The following is a 15,089-nucleotide window of genomic DNA, read 5'->3' on the forward strand; positions in this document are numbered from 1 at the left end:
CATGCCCAGTTTATGTGTATGTGGTTCTGGGGATGGAATCCAGGGCTTCGTGTATGCTAGACAAGCATTCTACCAAGTGAGCTGTAACTACAGCCCCAAACTGCCTCTGTTCTGTAGTCACCCAGCTTCACGGTGAGTCACTGTTTCCCCGAGAGTACACAGCTCAGCAGGAAAAACACAATTAGAACAGTGAGCAGAGAAACAAAGTTAGGGATCATTTGGGTTAAACACAAGGTACTCTGGGGTCATTGCCATCAGAATGAGGTATCAGCAAGGACTTTCTGGAAACAATGGTGTGGAAGTGAATTTTTTTATTTTTATTTTATTGATTTTATTGTGCTCTACATTTTTCTCTGCTCCCCTACTTGCCTCTCTCCTCCCCTTCAACTCCCTCCCATGGTACCCAAGTTCCCAATTTACTCAGGAGATCTTATCTTTTTCTACTTCCCATGTAGATTAGATCCATATATGTCTCTCATAGGGTCCTCATTGTTGTCTAGGTTCTCTGGGATTGTGATTTGTAGGCTGATTTTATTTGCTTTATGTTTGAAAACCACTTATGAATGAGTACATATGAAATTGTCTTGCTGGGTCTGGTTACCTTACTCAAAATGTCATTTTCTAGATCCATACATTTGCCTGAAAATTTCAAGATGTTATTTTTCTCTGCTGTGTAGTACTCCATTATGTAAATATACCACATTTTCCTTATCCATTCTTCGGTTGAGGGGCATTTAGGCTGTTTCCAGGTTCTGGCTATGACAAACAATGCTGCTATGAACATAGATTGAGCATCCTTTGGATATATATCCCAAAGTGGTATTGCTGGGCCTTACTAATTTTCTGAAAAATCACCAACTGACATCCAAAGGGGCTGTACCAGCTTGCACTTCCACCAGCAATGCAAGAGTGTTCTCTTTACCCCACAACCTCTCCAGCATAAGTTGTCATCAGTGTTTTTGATCTTGGCCATTCTTACAGGTGTAAGATGGAATCTCAGAGTTGTTTTGATTTGCATTTCTCTGATGGCTAAGGATGTTGAGCATTTCCTTAAGTGTCTTTCAGCCATTTTAGATTCCTGTTGAGAGTTCTCTGTTTAGGTCTGTACTCCATTTTTTTTATTGGATTATTTGTTCTTCTGATATTTTGGAGATCAGACCTGTCTGATGTGGGATTAGTGAAGATCTTTCCCACTCTGTAGGCAGCTGATTGTCTTGTTGATTGTGTCCTTTGCTTTATAGAAGCTTTTTAGTTTCAGGAGGTCCCATTTATTAATTGTTTCTCTCAGTGTTTGTGCTACTGGGGTTATATTTAGGAAGTGGTCTACTGTAAGTGGCCTTATTTTTAACAAGAGGCTTTTGATTTTATTTTGAGGATGGAGGATGGCTGAACCTGGTTGGACACGTAAACAGCATCATCCGCCTGGAACCACTAAGACACAGGTAACTTTAGATAACTCTCCTAAAAGAAGAACTGCTACCACCCTGTAAATTTAGCAGAGTAAATTTGGGCTCTGGCCACACATAAGTGTATTAAAATCTTATCATTAAAAATGGCCATGGGAACTTACCAGACAGACCAGACGAATAAGGAGGCACAGGAAGGACTTCTAATATAGTCATGGTAATGGCCCCAGTGACTTGTCATCTGACCATGGGAGTGTGCATCAAGAGGACAACAGGTAGAGAACTCCCTGGTGTAGGAGGTCCTTCTTTCTATGTGTTGCTTGTATTGGTTAATGAATAAAGAAACTGCCTTGGCCTGATAGGGGCAGAACTTAGGTAGGCAGAGAAGACAGAACTGAATGCTGGAAGCAAGAAAAGCAGAGAAGGAGAGAGACACCATGGAGTTGCCAGAATCAGTCACTCCAAATCTTTCCTGGTAAGCCACTGCCACATGGCGATACATAGATTTATAGAAATGGGCTAAATCAAGGTGTAAGAGTTACCCAATTAGACGTTAGAGCTAATAGGCCAAGCAATGATTTAATGAACACAGTTTCTGTGTGGTTATTTTGGGGCTAAGCTAGCTGGACGGCCAGAACGAACAAGCAGCCCTCTCCCTACAACAACTCCTGACTGTCTAAGGGGCTCCAGCTTGGCTCAATTCCCATTGTTGATTCTACCTCCTAGAATCACTGCTCATTCATCCACCCACTAATTCACCCTGGGCTGCCACCCTTCTGTCCATCCTCTGTCCACCTATACCTGGTCTTGTCCTTCCCCTCTCCAGCCATGGCTGCACCCCCTATCTGCAGCCCAACTCTGACACTGCAGCTCCGATGCTAAGGCAGCAGCTGTGTTTCCAGTAAACTTCCAGGCTAGTTTGTGGCTTTGCTCTCACAGATGCTGCATCGTCCGCAGCTTCTGCCTCTCTGGCTCCTTGTAACCATTCTGTAACTTACCTATAAATAGACAAGGAGAAAAAAAAACATGGAAATAGATAGAACTAGCCGGGGGGGGGGGGAGAAAGATTTATAATGTGGTGTGCAAGGTGTGATCTGAGAGTCAATATTAGTGGTTAAGGTGGGAATAGAAGGACTTGTGTTCACCTTGACCAGGCCTATCAAGGGTAAGGGCTCTACTATGCAGATTTCTGCCAGCGAAACCATTGTCCCTCGTGAATTTGTTATCATTCAATAAAGTCTGACAGGGTAGAAAGATAGAATGTGCTTGCCTCTGCTGTGTTTCTGACATAGTACAATAACAGCAGTCACTCTCTGCAAGGGGCCCTCAGCCTGAGCCGGGATCATTCTCAGCTGACTCATATCCATGATAAGAACATAGTCTGATCAGAACATTGGCCAAGTAGCATTTACATAAGCTGTCGTTTTCTGTTTTCTCCTTCAGGTAGATGAGGTGAACTCATTGAAAGCTGATGCCGGGTCTACTAAATGGCCATACTATCAGAGCCCAGCAGGGTCCAGGACTAAGGAGGGCATGGCTGAGCTGACCTGAAATGGGGGTGTGCTGGACTGAGAAATGGACCTCTTCCCCACAGGACACATGTAAGAGTCTAGCGGCTAGCTAACTAAGTTTTGTCCATCCCCATCTTATGAATAGAATCTCCCTTTCCCTTGTTTTCTAGGAAGAAATGGAGACAGTTGGCAAGAATAAGGGGACAAACTGGAGCATTGGAAGTCAGAAGGCCTGGATCCTACCTGGCTGTGTCACTGATGTCAAGACTTTGAATGGACTATTCCTATCATTGCGACATTGACATATCTTCTTTTTAAAGGGGAGGATTTGCATTAGATCACGGGGCTTCTTTCTCCTAGCATTCAGTTATGATTTATGAGACCAGGCAATAGATGTGGCATGGTGTGCAAATGATAGATTCAGAAACAAATTCCATGGAGATTCAGGTTTCAGCATCCAAGTTGGGCTTCTCTGTAAGTGATACATGCACAGACTATACCCTGGTTGGGTGTGACACGCCTCCTTCAGAACTGAGGTGCTTCTCCCCTCCCACGCAGTGGGGAGTGCTCTCTGCTTAGTGCTTGCTACAGAAATCTCCTGAGCTGAAGAGAATGGCTCCCCTAGTAGCTTGTCTCTGGGAACAGCCCTTATGCAGTCACTAGCTGAGAGTGTGAGAGCCAAGCCCTCTCGTTTCCTTTCTGAAAAGCTTTAGGGAATTTCCTAGCCCAGAGCTAGGAACTGCACCCCACTTCTACTTCCCCTTCACCTCTACCCAGTCCTGCCCTCTTCATTTCTTTTTTTAAATGTATATAGATGTTTTGCCTACATGTATATCTGCGCACTATGTGCATGCAGTGCCCACAGAGACCAGAAGAGGGAGCTGAATTTCCTGGAAAAAGAGTTACAGATGGTTGTGAGTTGGGACTCAATCCCCGGTCCTCTGGAAGAGCATCCAGTGATCTTAACCCCCAAGCCATCTCTCTAGCTTCTCTCTTCACTACTTTTGGTGTTGACAAGTCCACCTCCACCCAAATCAGATGCTTCCCAGTGAACTTGAGCTCTTATCACTGCCTTCTTGCGATGTGTGAATTTGGATTAGTCACTCTGTTAGCAGGGCGAGGTAGAAGACAGCCAAGCCTCCCCAAGCTCTTTAGTAACAATTTAAGTGCAGCTTGAGATCCTTCTACGCTAGACTGTTAATGATGACATCTTCTTGTGTCTTTTCTCACACACACACACACACACACACACACACACGTGCACCACTTAAAAACAGAAGGGGGGATTTTCTAAGGTAAAAGGGGGACCAGAGGAAGTGAGAATCAGATAAACTGGTACATCTGTATGAATGAAAATATCATAATGAAACCCACTATTTTGTATGCAAACTAAAAATATTAGTAAGAGTAATGTAGATCAAACCAACAAAGACAGGTTGCTGCTAAAAACACAACAAGGACAGCTTTATGTATGCATCCCATTGCACTTCAAAATGGCAAATGTGATCTCTTCTGTTTTACTGTCCTGAGCCAAAGGAGGGAGTAAATTAGGACTGGGTTGGCCAGTCCCCTTCCAAGTGACACTATGAAATCTCCCTCAGGGGTCCTGGGGATAGGACTCAGTGGGTAAGAGCACTGTCTCAGGGGTCCTGGGGATAGGACTCAGTGGGTAAGTCTCACAAGCATGGGGACTTGGACTCAAATTCCCAGCCTCCATGCAAAAAGCCAGCATGGATGCATTCACCCCTGTACCCCCAGAGCTGCTGGGCAGACAGAAAATCACTGGGATTCGCTGGCTGCCACTCTAACTCTGGGTTCTGCAAGGGAACCCGTCTCAAAGGATTGAGGTGGACAGTGACAGAGCAGGGTATCTGGCATCCTTCTCTGGGCTCGGTGAGCACACACACTTATAGGTGTGGGTGCGTATGCACATACTCTCCCCCACCCCAGGTAAAGCCCGCTCCAAATGACACCATGAAAAGCCTCTCCAAATGGCACTATACAACCCCGCTCCAAATGATACTTTAACAACAGCAACCCAAGAAAATGCCATCTTACTTAATAAATTATAACTCTATGTTCCGCACCTGGACACTGGGCAACCAGTTGCCTGAGCTTCGCCGTTTGAAGACACTCAGCATCCTCTAGGCAGGATGAAGAAGTTCTAGCCTTGCTCTGTCTCCCAAGTTCAGTGAGCCACAAAGAGGGAGAGAGAGCGCGTGCAAGCGGAAAGGAGAGAGACAAATGATGAGTCACCGTCCTGAGAAACAGCTAGATAAATATTGACTAAGAGTGCCCAGGAAAAGAAGCGTTCGGAGCTGCCTGCAGAAATTAGCTTCCCTCCTCCCTCCCTCCCCCTACTGTTCAGCAGCTTTGCAGCGGGAATCTGGCTCCTTTATTTCTCGCAGTGGGAGCTGCCGTTTTAATGACTCGGCGCAGCACTGCTTCAGCGGGCGGTCCTGCCTCAGGTGGCAGATCAGGCCTGGGAGAATTGAGGTCTCATTTAAACTAAGTCAGAGATTTCCCAACTTGTTTTAAAATGAAATAGATTTGTAAAAATAACAATAATAATTATTTGACAGAGCTATTATAGCTCCCGGATAGAAATTTAACCTTTAAAGTAGAACCCATCCTTTTATTTTCCCAAGGAAATGAACTTTCTTGACTCCTGTGTCAGGCATTTCCCACCTGAACTAAAAAGTTTCCCGGCTCAAATAAGTCTCCTGAAGTCAGTAAACAGGCCCCGGAGAAACCGAATTCTTCACAAGGCGAGCCTTGTTGCAGTGTTCGTTATTGTTCACAATCAACTATGTTCAGTTTTAAATGTAATTTTCTTCATACCTTTAGCCTTTAAAAATGTGTATAGGCATAAAATCGTGTATGTATATATAACTTCAAAGTAGGTATATCTATGGGACAAAGGGAACTCAGGGGAGGTAGAAAGGGAACCTATACTTTGTATGGAAATAAATGGAAAAATAAAATTTAAGAAATGTATATCGAACCCAAGCTCTCATCTTGGGGGAATGGTTTCTTCTCTGGGCAACATGTCAGCTTTCAAATAGCTTTAGTAGGGTTTTACTTCCACGTTTAAATAGTGGCATGCAGCTGGCAGGCAGCAGAATGCACCAAGCATCTCCGGTTTATCAGCATTTTCAGACCAAGGTACCGGTTCTAGTCTGCCATATGCACATCAGCTGTGGTCCACATGCAAGATGGCCGACTTCTACCGAGTGTTGGGGGTTAAGTAAGATGCTGCTTATGCTCAAATGTCTCCTGATTTGCCCCCTCCACCAGCACCCTGACCTAAGACCCTGGGACCCCTCTTCCCACTTCATCCTCCAACTCCAGGGTTTGTTGCCCCCTTCCCTCCACGTGATCTTATCCCGAGTAGAGGAGGGTAGAGCCCTTAAGGATAGGATCTGTGCCCCTAGAGGAAGATGCCAGACAGCTGTGCTCAACAACCCCAAAGATGCTTCTCACAGAACTCTCAAGCCCTGGCATTCTGGTCTTGGATTTCCCAGTCACGGTGACTGTAAGACATGAATCTCTGTGGCTTGTTCTGTTGTTTGAACTGTAGGGTGTATTGTTCCAGTAACCTGTGGGACTGTGATGCCCTCAACTTCAAGCTGTTCAACCTCTCACACCTTCTACCTCAGAACCACACAGCGGGGCTGGAACCCTCCTCTCTACCCCTCCCAGCACCTACTCAGAGTCTCCTCCTACTGGGCCTCCCTCCCTCCCCCTACTCCTCTTCCAGATCCTGCAACATCTCTAACCAACCTTATGGCGCTTCCATCTTAGAGGGATCTTTTTTTTTGTGCCTTATTCACAGACTTTGCCTCCCACGTGTCTGTCAACTTCCTCAAAGACTTAGGATCTGCAAGGATGAGCTCATCAAGCAGTTCCTTTTATTTATTCTTAAGCTTGTCCTGCCAGCTGGTCTCTGTTGCCATGTCTGCCCAGGACCTAAGCATGTGGCATTTCCTGGTTGGCTTCTCAGCCCTCAGACCTGTTCCTCTGTGCCGACTTGGGAGGGTCCCTCAAGCAGCCTCTCTGGGGGTAAGCTGACATTTGGCCATCCCCACCTTGCCTTCTGTGATTTTCCATGAATGTGGCAGAGACATCAGGTGCTGCTGCTATCTTTCTGCTTTGCCACAGTGTGCTGTAATAGCTGGATTCTTACACAATGGGTCTTGGCCGTGACCTTCACGCCCATGTCATGGTGACCTGACTAAACGCTCATCAAGCCCTCTGGTACCCGCTCCATCTTCCCCAGTGGTGTGATATTTCCTATAGTAAGTACAGTCATATGAGTGGGTGTATTGTTTTTTCTATTACTGTGATAAGACACCATAACCAAGGTAACTTATAAAAGAGCGTGTTTAATTGGGCTTAGGGTTCCAGAGGGTTAGAGTTCATGATGGCAGAGTGAAGGCATGGTGACAGGAATAGCGGGGGACTTGCCTCTTGACCCAAATATTGGATGGAGAGAGAGCTAATTCAAAATGGTGTGAGTCTTTTGAAACCTTAAAACCTGCTACCGGTTGTAATGATTCTGCATGAGAGGAACCTTGGCAGGAAGGAGCCAAGAAGCCTCATAGTGGGCAAGAGACAAATATGTTATTTAGGCAGAGCTTAAGTGGTTAGTTTATTGAGAGAAAGGGGAAGGGGAGGGAAGAGACCAGTGTCTGGGACAGGAGCAGTGGAAAAGGAGAGAGAGAGAGAGAAAGAGAGAGAGAGAGAGAGAGAGAGAAAGGAATAAGGAGAAGGAAAGGGAGGAGAAGGAAAAGAAGAAGAGGAGGAGGAGGAGGAAGAGAAAGGAAGAAGAGGGAGAGGTGGGCAGAGTTTTGCCTTTAAAGAGACAGTGCACTCTCTGCCTTGCACTCAGGGGTGATGCACTCTGCCAGGTCCTCAAGGGCCAGGGCCAGGTTCACCTGGGTGCTAACACCATTGACATACTTCCTCCATCAAGTTGACACCTCCTAACCACCTCCCTCCCAAGCAGTTATCAATTGTTGGGGACCAAGTATTCAAACATATGAGCTTATGAGAGCCATTTTCATTCAAACCACCAGAGTGGGGGTAAAGCTTACCCCACAATGTCCCACCTCAAACCCCTCCTGCCCTGCTCGTCTTGCTTCAGATGAATGGTACAGTCTGTCATTTATAATCACTGACTGGAACAGGAGTCCCTGTATCCCTCTCTCCTTATCAACTCCCAACTTCGGAAGAACACCCACATTGGGTATGAATGAAAAAATAACTCTTTTACAGTGTTCAGCCTCTAAAATCTTTGAGCGTCTCTAAAAAATAAATCTTAAAATGTTTTTTTCTTCACACAAGAGCTCAAGGAAATATGATCATACCCATTTCCCATTTCCCTCCTCCAACTCTCCCCGCATCTCCCCGTCATGGTCCCTTCCCAATTCCGTGTCTTTTTTTTTCTAAGTGGCCTACTAAGTTTAATTAGTGTTGCTCACAAGTTCATGGGCATGGGTCATCCACTAGAGCACGGGAAAGCCACCAGTGGGAGCATCCTCGAAAGAGCTTTGGGTAGTGGGATGTGGGGTGTGAGGATGGGAAGTGGGAGTGGGTGCTGGAGGGTACCTAGTGAAAGGGGTCCCATAGGCCTAAGCATCTGACACTTCCTACTGTCCAATAAAGATGTCTATATGTCGTTTGCGACAGATGATCCTAGCTGTGGCGCTGATGTGGGGAATTACTTAAGAAGCAAGTTTTCCCCTGCTACCCATCTGCATTCCTCCCAGTACTGCAGCAGTCTGGTACCTCTGGTTAGAAGCAGCATGTCCCCAGATCCCGCAGAGTCCCTAAGAAGGAGCAACTGCACATCACCACAGAGAGACCAACATGCTCAATGGATAGTATTGTATTAAATCCCTAGCTCACAGCCCTGCCCCAGTCAAACCAAACTGAGTAATATTACTGTGAGCATTTGGAAGGATCTATCAATGGGCCTTCATCCATTCAAAAAGCACCGTCTTAGTGCACACAGGAGAATATGGTTCTTTGATACTCACTTGGGAGGACAATGATGGATGGCTATCGGGCAGAGATTTCCAGGTGCCGGCTCTTCCCCCTCAATGGACAAAGTTCCAGAATCTTCCATCTTCCCAGGAATGTTGTCATTTCACACCCTTCTACTCCTACCACCGTCCCCCTAGCACACCAGGCAGCTGGATGTATTTACTGCTCTCTGAACCCCACAGCTTGGCTCAGGCTTTCAAAGCTTCCAGTAAACTGCTCCTTCTGGCAGAAGGCGTCTCTCTCCCTCCACCCTCCTCCACCTGGACTCTCCTGATGATCTTTAAGAAGAAGTGCAAATCTCAGGCCTTCTTCGGTGTCGTCTACAGGCTGGATTCGTTGCTCTTTTCTCTTAGCCTTCACAGCCTCACACAGAAGGATGACTCTTCATCCAGGCTCTAGCTACGTGAGGTTCAGCTGCTGTCTAATCCACATAAAACCTCTGTGAAGTTAGTGATCTCATTATGACTAATTTTACTGATAGTGGAAAAAATAAAGCTTGAAGCGGCTAACTCTCCCAATGTTTTTTTTGGTCACTAAGTGACAAGCCATATTCCAAACCCAGATAATATACCAAAGCCTGTAATCTTTTTTTTTAAAATCATTTATTGAACTGGATGTGATAGCACATGCCTTTAACTCCAGCACTCAGAGACAAAGGCAAGCAAAGCAAATCTCTATGAGTTCAAGGCCAGCCTGGTCTACAGAGTGAATTCTTCCAGGATAGCCAGAGCTATATAATGAGACCCTGTCAAAAAAAAAAAAAAAACCCTAAGTAAACAAATAGTCATTTATTTGCGTCTTTACTAGACTTGAGTTTCTTAAAAATATTATGGCCTTCCATGTCTCTGCCCTAGAACCTAGCACTGTGTCTGCTACATGATAGACATTCTGTAAACAACTGTAGAATAAGTAGTTTAGGGGAAAATGAATATACCGTGACAAGGTTTCCAAGACATTTCTGTTGTTATCTTTTATGCTGGAGAGGCATGAATGTCATTAGCGCTCCTTCTGGTGATGATTTTGGGAAGATGGTGCCCTAGAAAGAAAGGATTATTTTTCTCATTAGGAAAATTCAGAAGTCACTGAAATTAGAGTACACACCTGAACCCATGGCAGCCTGAAGAACTCGTCTTCAAATGGGCTTCTTCCATAGTAGTTAGAATATATGCACCATCTATAAATTCTATTTGCCTATTAAGTAAAGATTGACCTATTCTGGGGTCACAGTAGCCAGCATAGTCATGGTCCACAGGGTGCTTTGTAATGTCTATCCATGGCGCACCACTTCTGCCGACAGAAATACTCTTTTCCCTTTGGAAAAACAACCTTCACCCTTACACTGTGTATTAGGTGAGAAGGATTCCCACTTCTTGACTTTAAATTTGGGCACATGGCCAGGTGTGATCCCTCCCCCCCCACACACACACTGTATTGCATCTTCTCTGTCCATGGCAACTGATGATGGGTTGATCACATGACTAGAGGTGGACAGATACATGTCAGCTATTGGAATTTCCTGGAAAAGCTTGAAGGAAGTTGAAGCTTTATTCCTGAGGGAGCTTCCCATCAGAGAATGAAACCAATACAGAGGAGGCAGCGATGAACTTTGGTGAGCGCAGGGGTATATGGGTGGCACAATTTTAGGTCTAGAGACAGCCACAAGTGAAGAGAGCAGAGGAAGGCCTGGATTTCCCATTCAGGCAAACAAAAACATTCACTTCTCTCTTCAGCTACTTGAAAGTAGGCTTCTTTCATTTTTAATTAAGTCCTAAATAATAATATTTTTGGGTTTTCTCCACAGCATTAGTAAACGCAGAGCTGGACAAAGCACAGGAGCTACACAGAACAAAGAATTTCTTTTCTGATTGGCTGGGAAGTCAGAAAACACTCAAGTCTAAGATGGTAGATGTTGTATACAGTATCTGCAACCTCAAGCCTGAAGAAGGAAGACAATAATGTTAGAGAAGACTGTTCAGTTCTTATGGCCATTGGTGATGTGCTGGGAGACTGAAGTGAGCTGCATGGGATTATAAGAGTTTTTCTCAGAAAAGCCCATCTTGTATTAGCCAACAGCCCAGGGACACTGAGAAGAGCCGCATGACCTGGAAAAGACCAATTCTCTACACCAAGTTACACTTACTATAAATGACATTTAAAGAAAGCTTGAAACACATGAGAAAAGCTTGGAGCCTGGAAGCAGATTCCCCATCACCTTCCAAACCTTCTCTATTCTACATCAAAAGCTATTCTCCGGATGCAAGGGGAAACAGGAAGTATATAGTGATTGGAATGCATTGCTTTCCGGTCTTCTTTTTCCAAGAGGGAGCTTTAATTGCATTTATTTTTTTTTTCTTTCTCTACCATTGCATAGCATATGTCTTAGGGAAGAAATGAGAAAAGGTTATTTAACCTTGAGTATCTAGATGCACGGGCTGAAACTATCCATATCAGACTTGAATTTAATGACAGAAAAGCTATCCGTGGAGACAACAAAAGTAGAAGAAACTGAGGTGACAGAGGAATTAAGAGCTGTGACCGTGGAATCATATTGCTGATTTCATACTTAGCAGCTGAGTGGCTGGGCAATTTATACCTTTTCTCTGTGCCTCAGTTTCTATATAGATATAGGTATAGATATAAAGAGATAGGTAGATAAAGAGTAAGGATAAAAATAGCAATACCTAACTCATCACATTCCTATAGCATTGCATAAATTGATATAAACAAAAAAATTATAGTGACTGGCATACGCTGTGTTTAGCAAAGGTCATTCACTCCATTATTCTCCTCTCTGGAGTTAATTAGTGTTAGATGTTTTTACTATATTTGGTGGTAGTCTTGGGGAAAAATTGTGTCTATGTTGGACCATGGAAAAGATTGAAGTGTGTTCTTCTTCTGGCAGCAGAATACTTCTGTTCTTTATAGAATCATCACTTTTCATATATGTGGGTTGAATAGAGATGACCCTACCATCACCTTTGGGGTCCTCTAACATGGACCAGGTACACATATTGTGCAGAGTTGTGGTATTAAATGTGATAAGGCACCAAGCACCAAACACAGAGTAATGAGTTCAAAAATCTCAGGACTTCCCATGGCTGCTGCTTCTATAACCAGAACCCGGAATTCAACAATGGTGAGAGAAGCCACAGTCGGGGATCTACCATCCCACCTTATAGACTCCTTGGCCCCGGCCTAATCTTTTATTTCACAGGACAGTCTGCCCTGGTAAATGCTTCAAAGCAGACTCTAAATTCTGGTGTGGGGAGGGAGTAAGGACTGAGACTTAAGTGGGTCACTTTGAAGCTAATACAGTCTAAATGCTTACATTCTGGTCTTTTCATTATTTCTACTGTATTTTCCATCTTTCCCCTGTGCCTTTGCCCAATCTGTGCCTCCAACCTCAGTGTCCTCCCTCCTCTCCTTCCTCTATACAGAGCTTGATCAATCTGAAGCTGCAGAACCAGCTCTTCTTCCCTCCTCTATGACCTCCTGTACCTTACTTTATCACATCAAATGTACGAACGGCTCTTCCCGCAAATCTCTGTAATCAGAATTAGCTGACTATGACCCATTTGGGACAAGCCTGCCTTTCCAACGCACTTTTGTAAACTAATAAAGTTTTATTGGAATGCAGCCTTGTCTGCATTGAGAGCGGCTGTGTTCAGGCTTTAGGAGCAGAACTGAGTAATGACGGCAGAGATTTCCTGACCTGCGTTGCCTAAAGGTTTACCACCGGGTTCTGCACAGAGGACATTTGCCAGCTCCTACTGAAGAATGCTGGCCCTGCTTAAGAACTTGCTCAAAATACAGAAGCGTGGGGCACCAGGGTCCTGGAATCAGGCTCGGCGGTTTAATAGTCTCAGGTGTTTCATATGCTTCTCTGATTTTTTTGTTCAGAGCAAACAAGGAGTCCCAAGTCAGTGCCCAGTGCAGAATAGAGAAGTTCCTCACTTACTTCTCTGACAGGAGCTGGCTGAAAGTGAAGAGTAAAGCCACTGCCTCCACAGCATCTCTCAGCGTGTGGTCCCCGGACCCCGTGGCAACCACACCTCAGAGGCCCAGTTAAGACCCACTGCAGTAGTTACGTTTGCAAAGCTGTTAGCAAACACCTGCCCCACACGCCTTGGGAAAGGAGTTATTTATCTTGGCCCAGGATTTCCTAGGGTTCGGTCTGTATTTACTCAGCCCCACATGCTGGAACAGTACTCCACGGCGGCAGGAGTTTGTGGCCAAGAGCAGCAGTCCATATCGCAAAACCAGGAAGCAGAAGCAAACTAGAGAGTAGCAGAGGAAAAGACACCGTTTAGGACCTACATCCTCTAGGACGACCCCATCTCCGAGTCATCACAATGATGAGGGACCAAGTGTCCAAGCAAGAAACCTATGGGGCACTTTTCAGATTCAAATATAAAACCAACTGTTAGAAACTGGCATGCGCTCAGCCATTGGTGCTTCAGTGAGCCCTTCAGGTGACTCAAAGACAGGTGGAATACAGGCATCTCATATTCAAAGGTTCTGTTTGCTTTGTTTTAGGACAAGGGCCTCGTCCTTGGTGCATACACATTTTAACTCTCTATTTCCAGGCAGGGTTGAGGATCTCTGTTGAGGTCCTCTAAGTTCAATGAGTGTTCACTGAGTGCACAGTAGACTTAGGCACTGAGCTAGGTCTACGGCCACAGCTACATTTATATCTATATTTACACAAACAAAGCAAAGTCTCTTTTTCTGAGATGATCACAAGCTAGGAGGGCAGCAGTGGTGTGGATGGAAGAATTCCGTACAGGCTCATGTCTGCTGCCATGGTAGGTACCCTGGAGCCCAAGGGAAGGTGGTAGATTCATTGAGGAGACCAGATAGAGGGCTGGAAGGAAGCAATAGCAGAACGAAGTCTTTGTGTGTGTGTGTGTGTGTGTGTGTGTGCACAGGTGTGAGCAGGTAGGTGTGTACACGTGTGAGCAGGTGTGTGTATGTACATGCTTGCAGAGCTCAGAGGCTGGTGCCAGGTGTTTTCTTCAACCGCTCTTTACACCATTATAACTTTTGCATATTCAAAGACGTATTTTATTTTATGTAAAGTAGTGTTTTGCCTACATGAATGTCTCTGTATCGCATGCACCCCTAGTGCCTGCAGAGGTCAGAAGAGAGCATTGGAGGAGTAGTACCTCTAGAAGTGGAGTGATGGACAGTTGTGTGCACCATGTGGGCACTGAGATTCAAATTTGGGACAAGCCAAGTGCTCTTAACCACTAAGCCATCTCTCCAGGTCTCACACTATTATTTTTGAGACTGTGTCTCTCATTGGCTTCATACTCACAGATGTGGCTAGGCTGGTTGGCCATCAAGCCCAGGAGCCCTCCTTCTTGCTGTCCTCCCAAGTACTAAGGCTAACACTCATGCCACTATACCCAGCTGTTACAGGGGTGCTGGCAACTGACCTTGGGAGCTTGGGTCCCTTATACAAGCAAGTTCTTTACCAAGAGTCATTTCCCTGTGGGTTTTTTGTTTGTTTGTTTGTTTTGTTTTCTGTGGCTATTTATTTATTTATTTATTTATTTATTTATTTATTTATTTATTTATTTAATAAGATCTTTGGTTGTATCCCTAGCTGGCCCAGAACCAGGTTACACTGAGGTTGTTGCAATCTTCCTGACTCCCAAGGGCTGGGATTACAGGTGTGCACCACCCTGACTCAGTGAGCTAAGTCTTGAAGGTAAGGAAAATGTCCTGGGGGATGCAGGATGCCCCTTTCAGGCAGAGAAATCAGTGTGTGCAAAGGCGCTGGGTCATAGGGAAAACCTGAAGGAAACGGCTTCATTGGGAAAGTCCAAGATGCTTCGCGGAGATGAAGTATCAGAAATGAAGTTACGAGTGCGGCGTCCGAAACTGGACAGGTAACCCCTGTTCCCGGGGGATTCCTAGCTCATGGGAAAGGCCTCAAAATGTGGTTGTACCTGGCATTGGATGCACCGGGCCTTTGTGACAAGGTTGCTGAGCTAAGTAGCCAGAGTGAGCTTCAAACTTAGTGGTCAGCTGCAAACACCACTCCGGCCCAAGGAAGAGAACTCCGCGGGAGAATTTCACACAAGCAAAGGAGTTTGCTCCAAGGTCTGTGAAGGGAAGG

The sequence above is a fragment of the Alexandromys fortis genome, unplaced genomic scaffold, assembly GCF_014885135.2.
Source record: "Alexandromys fortis isolate MF-2015 unplaced genomic scaffold, M_Fortis_MF-2015_v1.1 scaffold_18, whole genome shotgun sequence".
Taxonomy (NCBI): Eukaryota; Metazoa; Chordata; class Mammalia; order Rodentia; family Cricetidae; genus Alexandromys; species Alexandromys fortis.